Below are 7870 nucleotides of genomic sequence, written 5' to 3' on the forward strand. Positions count from 1 at the left end.
CATATCAGAGGTGGAGAATGTTTCAGGAGTGCTGGGGAATGGACAGGAAATAAAAGAAAGGATTTTCTATATATAAGGAGGTAGGGTGGGGCGGAGGGCGTTAATGGGAACTAGAAGAGCCCTTCCCTGGCAGATTGGAGAGATAGTGGGGTTTAGGAGTTAAAGGTGAAGCAAAGAGAAACAACCTGGTCTGTGGGCTTGGCCCTCATGATGAAGGTGCTCATGGGATCAGATGGAACAAGGGAGCTGGGTGCAGAGGTGGGGTGCTCAGGATCAAAGCATTGCTGGTATGCCCCAGGGGCAGAGTAATGGCAGGAGACTTAAGCCATCTCCTCTTCAGCCTCCTCTTCGAACTCGACCTCTGCAGCAGTGGCATCCTAATACTGCTGGTACTCGGACACCAAGTTCATATTGCTCTCTGCTTCCATAAACTCCATCTGGTCCATACCTTCGCCCGTGTACCAGTGCAGGAAGGCCTTGCACCTGAACATGGTGGTGAACTGCTCCAAGATGTGATTGAACTGCTCCTGGATGGCTTTGCTGTTGCTGATGAAAGTAGCTGCCATTTCCAGATTCCGGGATAGAATGTCACACAGGGCTGTATTGACATTGCTGGAGATCCACTCAACCAAGTAGCTGCTGTTCTTGCTCTGCACACTTAGCATCTGCTCGTCCACCTCCTGCATGGACATCCATCCCTAGAAGACAGTAGCCTTGGTCAGGTAGCAACCATGTAAGGTCACACATAGCCATCATGTTCTTAACATCAAACATCTGTTGGGTTAGCTCAGGAATGGTGAAGGCCTGGTACTGCTGGCTGCCCCTGCTGGTCAAGAGTGGGAATCCTAGCATGAAGAAGTGGAGACGGGGGAATGGCACCATGTTCACAGTCAGCTTGCATAGATCTACATTGAGCTTGCCTGGAAAGCGCAGGCAGGTGGTCACCTCACTCATGGTGGCTGGTGGCTGAGGTCCCCGTAGGTGGGTGTGGTCATTGTCCAAACAGTAGGTCTCATCTGTATTCTCTACCAGCTGATGTACAGACAGCGTGACATTGTAGGGTTCCACCACCATGTCAGACACTTTGGCTGGTGGCACCACGCTGAACATATTAATGACCTTGTCTGAGAACTCCAGGATCTTGCTGATGAGCAAGGTTCCCATGCCTGAGCCGGTGCCACCTCTGAGCGAGTGGGTGAGCTGGAAGACCTGGGGACAGTCACAGATTTCTGCCTCTTTGCGCACCATGTCCAGGACTACATCCACTAACTGCACCCTCGGTGTTAGTAACCCTTGGCTCAGTTGTTGCCTGCTCCGGATTGACCACACACAGTTTTCTGGCTGCTTCCAAAGGGGCCAGAGCAGATAGAGTCCACGGTGCTAGGTTTCAGGTCAACCAGCACAGCTCGGAAGACATAATTTCCACCTGTGGCCTCGTTGTAGTAGACACTGATTCTCTTCAGCTGGAGGTCACTGTCCCCATGATAAGTTCTAGTAGGCTTGATGCTATGTCATCACTAATGACTTTCCAGAACTTGGCTCCCATCTGGTTGCCACATTGCCCGGCTTCCAGGAGCACGATTTCCCACCTGATGGTGGACTGTTCGTGGACGGGTGTCGACCAGCTGCTGTGGCTCTGGCTCTGGCTCTGAATGAGATGGTTTCGGAACCGAATTATATAAATCTTAGTACTCAAATGAGGACTAACATTAGTTCAGTACAGAAATAGGCCAAGGAAGTGTGGTAGAGGTGTATAAGGTGTAGAGACTTAGGTGATTTTCAAGTGCTACTCCAAATCCAGCAATGGCCTGTTGGTGTCCTATGTGGCAGAATGTGAGCATGGTGATTAATTTGAATTAAAAAGCCTCTGAGCTTATACAAATAAGGGAGCTCACAGTGTTAAATTATAAGAAGTATGAAGTTGGCTACATTCTCTGTATTGAGGGATCTGATTTTAGAATGCAATGTAAATAATAAGCTTCCCTTCCTCCAATTTAATTCCACTCCAATCTGCCAAAGGAGCAGAATTTAAATCCCCCTACATCTGCAGCCAAGAAAAGCACTAGCTAAGTATTTATAAATAGAAAGCTACAGGTGGAATTCGAAGGGAGTGGAACCATTTCTCAGCAATAAAAAAAGCAGGGAGCCAGAGGCTTCTACAGATGACTTATAGGAAAGCACCCTTATTCCTTGTAGAGGCAGTATTAAAACAATAATGACTACCAAAAAATAAGAAGAAACCAGAAGTAGCAGGGTGTATTTAACTCAGCCAAACTTACAAGAAAGCACATCATGAACTATCAGAAGAGAATTGATAGCTCCAAAATAGGCCTTGATGAGAAAGAACTAGACAGACTTATGAGACTCTGCATAAGTATTCACTCCATAGTAGTACTAACTAATGTTAAACTTACTGGTAGTTAAATAGTTACTGTCCCAAGCAATTGTCTTAGCTTGTTTTTTTATTTTGTTGGAGACATATCCTTGCCTAGTCTCAAACTCATAGGACTCTGTTAGCTTCTGCCTTCTAGGTACTGAGATTAAAGGTGTATGCTATCACACTCAGTTCTATTTGCTTTTAACTCTCAACTTGATAAATTCTAGAGTGTTCTGAGACGGTACTCAATTAGGGAATTTTCAGGATGAGTTGAGCCTGTGAACAATGTCTGTGGGTATTGTCTTGACTATTAGTTGATTAATAAATATTAATATTACATAGCAATATTTTCTAGGTAGATAGTCCTGGACTGTTTAAAACAGCTAGCATTGATCTTGGCATTGATCAAGTCAAGAATGTTGTGATAAGTAAAAATAATACTGATGTAACATGATGGGCAGAATAGCTGGAGAGTTAATATCTTCTGATTACTGATGTTGATTTTACACAATAATCGCTCCTACCATTTCAAATATAGAGGCCTGACTCTACCTTTACGTTACAATGCTCAAGGTCCTTTTACTAGCAGTAAGAGGTTGGGAAGTCCAGGGTATCTCCACCTCTGTTCAATGCTACTGACAATTCTTTCTATGTAGAAGAAAGCTTTAAAAAGGGAGGACAGGGTAGGGGGTTTCCGGAGGAGATAACATTTGAAATGTAAATAAATGAAATATCCAATAAAAAATGGAGAAAATAGCGAATGCCTCTAGTTTCCTTTTTTTTATTTATATTTGCTTCGCATATATTCATGCTTGTGTGTGTATTTGTGTGTATGTACATGTGTGTCCCTCAAAGTTATCTGATAACATATCTGATGTCTTCCTAGATTACAGTCCACTTTGTTCATAGAGATAGGGTCTCTCAGGTGAATATGGATTTTGCTACTTCTTTCTAGTCTAGCTACTAAGTTTGCACAAGGATCCTGTTCCTCTGCCTCTGTGGTGCTGGAATTTCAGAGGGCCCACTATATGTATGTCTCATGGTTTTTTGTAGGTTATGGGAACTTGGAATCTTGTCTACACACTTGTATGGCAAGTGTTTTATCCACTGATCCATAGTTACAGCCCTGCAAGCTAATTTTGACAATGTATCAGTTTCCCCCTGATCTTTTTTTTCTTCCTTCTTTTATTGAAAATAGATTTTTTTCCACACCATACATTCTGAATATGGTTTTACCTTCCCTGACCCCTACAAGATTCTCCCCACTTTTCATTCCATCTGAATTCATACCCTTTCTGTTTCTCTTTAGAAAAGAAAAAGGCACCTAGAAAATAATAATGAAATAAAACAAAATAAAATAAACAAAGCAAAACAAACAGGAATATGGCAAACATATGTAGACACTGTGTTACACACATTTATACACAAGGAATCCCATAAAAACATAAAACTGAAAGTCATGATATATACTCAAAGGAGTTGTAAGGTTAAACAAAGGTCCAGACAAAACATTATGAGACAAAGAACCTCCAAGATGCCATTGAGTTTGGTTTTGGTTTTGTTTTTGTGTTTTGTTTTGGTGTGTGTGTATGTGTGTGTGTGTCCTACTGCTAGACAAAGAATGAGAGACATTGGGACATTCAATCTTAAATAGAATGTTTTATTTATTTATTTTAACATAAAATATCCTTTTCTCATATAAAACATCTTGACCACAATTTCTACTCCTTCCACTCCTCCTTGCTCCCTCCACCTCCCCCACTTCCCCAATTCCACTTTAGTCCTTTTTTCTTCAAAGGAGCAAGCCTCCAAGAAACAACTAAACATGACAAGACAAAATACAGTAAGACAAAGCGAAAAAACAATAGGAGGAAAAGAATCCCAAGAGTAATCAAAAGAGTGAGAGACACACCCACTTCCATTATGAAAAGCCCCAGAAGAACAACAAGCTAAAGCTATAGAACATACTCAAAGGGCCTGGTGCATACCCATGCAGGGCCGGTGCTTGCTGAGGCCAAATTAGTCCTGATTAGGTAATTCAATGGGCCGTAATCTCCTAGTGTCCTTCAACCCCTCTGACACTCAAATATTCCTTTCTCCTTTCTGTGGAGTTTCCTGATCTCAGAGAGGGACCTGACTGAGATCTCTAAGTGACCCTTTTTCTCCTTGTAATGTCTATCTCTGCAACCTGCTCCTATCTGCTGCTGGAAGAAACTTCTCTGATGAGGACTTAACAAGGCTCCAATAAGAATAGAAGATTGTCTTTAGAAATCATTTCTTCCATTTATTAGGTTCCACTCTAGGTATCTGAGATATCCAGTCTCTAGTTCCTGGCCCTTTAGACAGTGTCAGACGTGGTGGTGTGATCCTTAAGTTAAATGAGGCATTGGTTAGCCACTCCTAACCAACTACTGTGCCACCATTGCCCCAGCATATCTTGTAGGTAGGACAGATTTTAGGTCAACGGTATTGTGAGCTGGGTTGATGTCCAGGTTTCTCTTTCTTTAGCCTGTGGAGAACCATCTTGCAACAAAGAGACTAGAACATAGGGGTGACCAACTGGTTCTAACTGAAGTACAATTATAACACTTTCCCTCCTCTTTTCTTTCTCTTGCCCAGCCACTCCCAGTTACTCTCCTTCAAACCCTTCTCATACCCTCACACTCTCAAGTGGATAACCCTTTTTCTTTGATTATATTTGTTACAAAATCATACTACACATACACACACACACACACATACACACGGTGCAATATTTCCTAACTGGTTTTTACATAGTGAAATAATCCCTTAATGTCTGTGAGTACAGGCCATTAGACAATTTATTATTAGCATCGAATGCTTTCTCATTACAAGAAATATGTACATACATATTTTCTGTTGTTCATGTGTATTTTTTCTTACACTGGATTAAGGTATAACTTTTAGTGTCCTCTACCTATGTCACTACATCATTATTAGCAAGGCTTTTATGATCTATTCTATATCTGTTCTTTAAAAGAATTATTTAAACTCTGGTATATGCTAAAATCATAGAAGTATTGAAAAAAATCAAAAGACTCAAAGCACAGTAACTGGTCTCAAAAGATTAAAATTCTACTAGAGAAGTTAGGCATAAAGACAAGCAAATCAATCCATGTACAGTATAGAAACGACAGAGTTAAGTGAAGAGATGGATGCAGTTGATGGGTTTGCATTAGAATCAATGCTGTAGACATAATGGAAATTTTATCTAATATTCATTGCTTCTGAAAACCAGGGCATGTGTGGAAACTCTGTTCTCTTTTTTACTACAATATGGTTACACCTATTTGTATCTTAGAGCTATGATTCTTAATCTCTATCTATCAACCCTCCCCCATTTCTTTCTTTTTGTACCATGATGAGACTTCTTGGCTCATATGGTTAAATACAATTTTGTAGTTTTAGGCACAGTAGAATCATCATATCTACTTCTAAAAAAAAAACACCAAGGCAGAGTTTTCCAGTTAAACACTGGTTGATGTTTCATAGGCTTTTTCCAGTTTGTGTTAATATCTAATAATGTGTAGTTCCAGTTATTAAGATAGTATTAATAATTAAAAAATAAGCACAAGTGACTAGACACCCCCAAGACAGTGTTCATTCTTCAAAGTATCTTGTTCATAAGCAGTTTCAAAAGTGTTTTGAAAATCGTGTCAACCCTTCTATTTTGAGTCATTTTTTGCACTGTATTTTGTCTCCAACATATTTCATCTGAGGAGATTGGTCTTGCCTGCATCCAGCCTGCTGAAAGCTCCTCTGACCACAGTGCATGAGGCAATTCATGCCCTCTTATCCAAGCCCCAGCTGTACACCTGGCCTGTTTCTCTCCCAGACAGCATGTGCTTGGCATCACATTTTCATTCATGTTCCAGAGTAGTTCGTTCTCAACACAGGACTTGCTCCCTCCTGTCTCCAGGTTGATCCTTTCATGCTGTGTGAACGTGTCCACATGGAATTACTTTTTCTAAACCACTTACAATCTGCTCTTTTTATATATACCTCTGATGCATCTGCCATTGTGTCTCTGTTTCCTGTGTTGTGGAAATAAATGTTACAAATTTCAGCCACAGTACTAAAGTTTTCATCTTACCAAACAGTTTTTTTTTTCTGTCTCATTTTGAACAAACGTCAAAATTTTTAATTCGGTCTCTAGTCCCAGTATATACAACAATCTCTTCAAGAATAAGTTCAGTTTATTGTTGTCAAGTTGTCATTCTTCTTAGGCTGAATCAGCTTTTAAATTTCTGTTATTTTGTAGGTAAGTCATTTATATAAATTGCATAAAGGTTTACATTAGCATGATGGACTTTCCTCAGTAAGAATATCTTCAAAGTCCATTCCTCATTTTAGTCCCCAAGCTGCAACATTCAGAATAATAAATGCAAGTTAAAGTTAGAAATAGGCTGGGGGACAGCTTAGTCAGTAAAGTGTTTACCCTCAAGCCAGGGACTTGAATCTGAGTTTAACCTGCAGGACTTACTGTTAAGAATAAGCTGGTATGTGTTTATAATCTTCAGCACATTGAGGCAGAGCCAAATGTGATTTCCAGCTTTCTAGACCAATTATATACCTCACTGGAAAAAAATGCAAATCACAGTTAAATTTTCCTCTGGATTTCAATCCTTCTATCCCCTACAAATACATGTACAATTGAACACACACAAAAATAGACACACATATACATACACATACTAAATAGTGTCATAAAAATGAGTGAAGAAATGCAGGGACAAAAAAAGGAGCAGAGGCTGAAAGAAAGACCATCTAGAGACTGCTCACCTTGGGATCCATCCCATCCACAGACACTAAACCCTGACACTATTGCTGATACCAAGATGTGCTTGCAGACAGGAGCCTAGTATGGCTGCACTCTGAGAGACTTTGCCAGCACCTGACTAAGACAGATGCAGATACTCACAGCCAGCCATTGGACTTCACCCTGGGGAAGGGCTGAAGGAGCTAAAGGGGATTGTAATCCCATAGGAAGAACAACAGAATCAACTAACCAGACCCCTAAGAGCTCTAAACTAAAGCATCAACCAAAGACCACACATAAGCCAGTCCATAGGTCCCTATACATTAGTAACAGAGGACTGCCTTATCTGGCACCAATGGGAAGGCAGGCACTGATGCTGGATGGAGGCACTGATATGGAGGCTTGATGCTCCAGAGAGGGGGTATGCTACAGGGGTGAGGCAGGAGTGGGTGGGTGAGTGGAAGAGCACCCTCTTAGAGGCAAAGGGGAGGGAGGGTGAGCTGGAAGATTCATGGAGGAGAGACCAGGAATGGGGACAACACTGGAAATGTAAATAAATAATTAATTAAAAAAAGAATCAGAGTCCAGAGTGCAGGGAAATGCAAATCAAAACAACCCTGAGATTCCACCTCACAAGAGTCAGAATTGCTAAGATCAAAAATTCAGGTGACAGCAGATGCTGGTGAGAATGTGGAGAAAGAGGAACACTCCTC

At 41.1% G+C, this 7870-nt stretch overlaps 1 pseudogene; it reads right to left on the reverse strand.

Moving 5' to 3' along the window:
* Positions 1-320: 320 nt before the first annotated feature.
* LOC110284585 overlaps positions 321-7870 on the reverse strand; it is a 30099-nt pseudogene continuing 22549 nt past the window's right edge.

The sequence above is a fragment of the Mus caroli genome, chromosome 18 (assembly GCF_900094665.2).
Source record: "Mus caroli chromosome 18, CAROLI_EIJ_v1.1, whole genome shotgun sequence".
NCBI lineage: Eukaryota > Metazoa > Chordata > Mammalia > Rodentia > Muridae > Mus > Mus caroli.